This window comes from Chanos chanos, chromosome 3, assembly GCF_902362185.1.
Source record: "Chanos chanos chromosome 3, fChaCha1.1, whole genome shotgun sequence".
NCBI classification, from domain to species: Eukaryota; Metazoa; Chordata; class Actinopteri; order Gonorynchiformes; family Chanidae; genus Chanos; species Chanos chanos.
This window is the reverse complement of record NC_044497.1, coordinates 16,131,555-16,137,220: the sequence shown is the minus strand read 5'-3', so window position 1 is coordinate 16,137,220 and position 5,666 is coordinate 16,131,555.

Below are 5,666 nucleotides of genomic sequence, written 5' to 3'. Positions count from 1 at the left end.
ACATCAAGGTTGCCCATTGTCAGGCCAGCTGTACACACTGGCAGTAGAAGAGGGACAGAGAAGGGTTCAAGGTGTTGGGATTTTACCTGAGTTCAGAGATAAAGGAGAGGAAGAATTGGGAGGGTGCACCACAATCAATAAATGGACATGGTTGTTGCCTCAAACATTTTACAGGGGAAGGGAGCTGATTATTAACAACATGGCAGCATCTACTCTGTGGCACCAGCTGGCTGTGTTGAACGCCCCGCCGGGTTGCCATCTTTTGACCGGGGTATCATTGGCTGAAGGCAGCTGTCCTGTATCTACCCGTCCATGAGGGGGGGACAGGGCCTGATTGACCTGGAGAGCAGAGTGCAGGCTTTTAGACTCAAGACTGGCATACCATCCAGATGGCCGCTGGAGAGGGACGGCATGTGAATTGCTCAAATGTGCTGGTGGTATGGGGCTGGACTGACAGGTATTCCGACAGGTATTCCTCAGGAAAAGAGAGGGTTTGGACTTGACTGGTCTCACAGATTTCTATGCCTCAGTCTTACTCAGTCCTGGAGGCTAGTGACTGCTACACGTGAGGGTGGTGTGGCACCAGGGCCATGGGTGTGTGAGGACCATCTTTTCCACAACCCACTGATACTTCTGGAGTCAGTGTCCTGATAAAATCAAGATGGATTAACTGACGTATTAAAGGCTATGTAAAAGTCAAAGTCTCTCTCTCTCTCTCTCTCTCTCTCTCTCTCTCTCTCTCTCTCTCTCTCTCAATCAGAAAGCCATTTGGACTCAGTTCACTGCCAGTTTAAATCCAATATAACTATATCACATGTTGATATGCATCAGCTGAATGAATAACTTGAAAAAGTTTGAAAACTCCTTTCATAATCTCCCAAGACAGCTCTGAGTTAGTTTTACTTTCATTTGATTAAATCCACTGTTAATTAAACTCTTTAAGACAACTGGAAATATGTTTTTTAAAAACTGTGCAAAATTTTTTATTTAATCATTTTGGCGCCCTCTGTAGGGCGACATGCGTATATTTAACATGGATTTAATGGGCCTCAGCGCCATCTAGTGTCATATGTGAAAATTAACATGCATGTCTGATCATTGCGTCAATATGAAGCAAATAGAATACAAAAGACTTGGTAAATAAAATATACATCAGAAGTGCCACTATATCTGTTATTACATCAGTAAAAACTAGTAAATAATTTTCTTAGAATCAAAAAATATTTTAATAAAAAAATACGAGTTGCTCCCACATATTTTGAATTAAATAAATACAATCAAACATAGCCTTGAAGATCATGAAAACTGCTGTGTCTCCTCTCAGCGTCGTCTTCTTACAACGGTGCGATTTTCCAGTCTCTGTAACATCTCCCTTATGGTCTCATTTATGATCTCCCACGCACATTTAGAATGAGACTAAGAGAGAGAGAGAGAGATGAAGTTAGCTGGCAGTGTAATTTTCTCTTAAAAGCTAACATAAAAAAATGAAAATTAGATCTGCTGCTCATTTATATTTCTAGTGTGCAACCAGTGTGAAAAGCGTACTTGTCCTTTACCTATAAACAACCCTACAGTACCTGCAAAGTCTAATCCTACAGGACCTACCATTTTGTTGTTGAGAAAAGCCTCCAGCTTGCCAAAGCATTTGGTGACAGGCTCATGGTCAACATTGTCAGAGTGGTGAACCTGGGTACAGAAATAAAAACTATTAAACTACTATAAAAACCACTAATGTTAGAAATATATTCAGAATTATTATTATTGTTATTATTATTATTATTATTATTATTATTATTATTATTATTATTATTATTATTATTGGCAGTGGTAGTGGTGTTAGTAATTAGGGGGTACATGGAGCAATAGTTATGAAGTATAATTCTAGTGCATAAGTACTAAATAGTTACTAATTGGTAGTAAGACACACATACAATACTCACACATGGTTTTAGGATATGCTGGGTATATTGCAAGCCCTCAATCAACTTTTGAGAATTTGGTGTTTTCCTGTAAATGGATTCTGCTTTCTTCACAATGTTGACAAGAAGCAATGCATTGTGCTCAACCTGTGCATAGAATGACACAAATCATCAACCTCTGCCAAGGCGAGTAACTTTTGGTATGCAGGCATGTAGTTCTAGGACGCGTTCCAATATGGGCAGGTATAATAGTGCGCTGTTTTAACAGCTGTTTTAATAGTACACAAACCCAGATTGAATACTGGAAGTCAACCCACCTCACTGAGCATTTCACGGGGGACACAGAGACTTGCTGTATCATGATGATGTCCACATTCGTGAGATATGTGACTGCTCTGTTGAAAACATAAAACACACACGTGTTGTGGAACAGATAGGACCTACTTTGTTAAAACTAATTTTGATCCATCAGAAGTCACAGAAAAGTAATGTTATTTACCAGGCTTTTGATCCCAAGAAAGAGGTCCGCCCATCTGATTCTAGTTGTGCATTCTTTATGGGCTTCTAGGAGAGCCATTAAGCAGTAGACGACGATGACTTTCATCCAGCTCTTCATTTCTGCATACAGAGAGGGAAAAGTTACAGTTGCTTTCAATTCAAAAGGGTTATATGTCCTAATGCTGGTTTTGGGAGCAGTGCTGTTCAAGCTATTACTACCCCATGTTGGCAGCCAAATTATAAGAGTGCTAGAATATCTTTAATGCCTTTCTGAATTAGCCACTTATTCCTATTTGCACGGACTGAAGCTGTTAGACCTCCTCACTCTGAGGATGTAGGTGAATAATAGCCTGATCACCCATTATATGTATAGAGATTTGATGAGTGTTTTGCTTGAATATTAGCCTTAATCAGTAGTATTCATGAGACTTTTCAATAATTAAGATGGGGGAGATGCGGGCACTAGCACGATGTTCCTCGGTGTTAAGGTCAGAAGAGATGCACGCATCACTCACACAAAGCATACATAACTGTTTGCCTTTGTACAACTTACAAAATCTTCCTTACAACATCTTTACCTTCACACATAGATAAATGGTCAGTTGCACCTGGTCATTTATCGGTGTCCTAAATCTGACGGTTCCAGCAGAAGAACCAGAAAGTACTCGTTTCTCTCTCAGATGTGGATAAAAGTTATTCGTCATCTAAGACATGCAAGGCCAAAGGCCCTGTGTGGCTCGGGTATATCTTTGCCGGAGAAATTGTTTTCTTTAGTCAGTAACATCAAGACCCAGGCACAGTGACATTTTGCCCTTTCTGTGTGGAGTTTGCATGTTCTCCCTGTCTAAGTGCTCCGGTTTCCTCCCACCCCAAAGACATGCATGCTAGGATTAGTACTCCTGGCAGCAGGGCCGTGCACAGACATTTTAGGGGGCAGGTGCTCAAGCAAAAAAAAGGGCTTCCCTCTTATAATTATTCATAAAAAATAAAGTTATATACAGTAGTACATCTTTTACTTACTTACATACTTATTTATTTCAATACCCACACTCATGCAGATGTTTAATACTCAACAGATTTCTACAAAATTATCAACTCACACAAGACGGTGGTCTGTAACTGTCAGTGGCCCAACCCTACATAGCTACTTTTTCTGCAGACAATTTTTTTAATGGGCTGTTTGTCATTTGGCAATGTTTTTGTTATATTTAAGGCAAATACACGATATGGACTTCTGCAAGTGTTGTAATGTAGACCAAACTTAAATAAGGTTAGTTCAACTATAACACTGACAAAATACTAATATTCAGCTAAAGTAGCTTCATGTCTGATTCAGAATCACCAGGCCACTTTGTGTAGTTAAAATAAATTGTGGGCCTATAATTAGAAATCTAATAAGATTTCAGTTAAATTAGATGAACAGTTAAATTTTCAAATCTGAACTTGTAAAGGCCCTGGACTATTGTATTGAAATGACGATAAGTTGGCTTGCCTACAACTGGTAAATTTTGTTGCACAGTATCATAATTTACTAAGCTATATCTTAAAGCTTTTGCTAATCAGTATGAGCAGGTAAACAGTGGACGAATCATATAGCCTATTTGTGACGGGTGACAGGTCAGCTAACGTTTCTGATATCCAAATATGATTGCATAGACTATTAGCCACGTTCTTCTTTTTCTTGTTCTGCAAGGAGTGGCTCTTCTCCTCTTCTCTTCTTCTTCATTTGTACCATCATTGAGCCTCAATAAAAAAGACTACTAACAAAAATCATGTCTGCACCTTTTTACTATTTTAACTGACAACACAAATGCCCAATATGGGTGCAGATGAAATTCACTCAATGATGTACAATGAGCTTTTAATATCTATCTTCAGACATTCATGTATCTCTCTCTTGATATAATCTCTGTCTCTGTCTCTCTGTCTCTCTGTCTCTCTCTCTCTCTCTCTCTCTCTCTCTCTCTTTCTTGAATACATATATTAAACTGATACCTTACCGTACTTGTGATAGTCTCTTGCTCCTTTCGTAGATGCTCTTGAGTTGATATAGAGATGATGTAGAGTTAATGAAGAGTTGTAGCGGAGCTGACGTAGAGTTGTTGTGGAGTTGATATGGAGACAATGTAGAGTTGGTGTGGAGTTGATGTAGAGTCGATGAAGAGTTGTAGTGGAACTGATGTAGAGTTGTTGTGGAGTTGATGTAGAGCCAATGTAGAGTTACTGTGGAGTTCTTGTGAAGTTGCTCCAGAGTCAGTCTGCAGGTGAATGGATGCTGACTGAAGGATGCTTCTCTCTGTGGGAGGCCCTGCCTCTTTTATAGCCCTGGGATGCTCTGACAGGTGTCAGGTTTACACAAAGTGAAACCACTTTTTTTTTTCCATCATCTCTCTTCCTGAACATCCATGTGGGTATTCCACCCTCTGGAAAATATGTGGGTGTATATTGCAAACTGTTCAAAATAGTTTTTACATTTTTGACAGTCAACCCCCCAACATATTTTCATCATATAGAAACTTAAGATGTTACTGCTTTGAAATATATTTAAGGAGCACCCAAATGAGTAATTCGTGAAACATGTATTTTACTTGTAGATGATTTTTTCCGTTTTAAAACTAAGACCAATGAGGAATGAGGAATTACATTTACTAGTAACTTTTAACTGATAATCATATCTGTAGTTCTTATTGTATTGCTTTTGGAGTCAGAGTTGCTTAACTTGCTTATGGTTACCATCAATGCATCATCATGCTTGTGATTCGATGTCATAGCCCTTCGGTTTTTAGACTGCTGCTGTTACAGCTACGCCATAACCAAATTTCACTACATCCATCACATAGTTCATACCAGAGAAAAACCTGGTCATATTGTTTTGAAATGACCCAATTTTAGACTATTAAAAGATGTTCAGCGGGGTTTGTTTCATTAATTGGTGCTCCACCACTGTAGGTAATACATAGCTGGTAACGGATGAAATACATCTGATTGTTTTTGAAACGATCAAGTTTTTCACCATTGCTATTTACCTATTCAGAGATATTCAGTAGGTGTTGTTTTATTAATTGTTTTAGCCCTTATCTAACTGATCATGTTTTTTTTTATCATTTTAAAAATATTTACATCGACCAGTCATTTCTGCCATTCAGTTACGTTTTATGTCTTTCTCTCTCCTGTAGATCACAGCTGTCAGAGACTCTGTTGTGTATTTTAGCAATGGTGTTGCTGAGGAACCACCTCTGAGAAACCGTC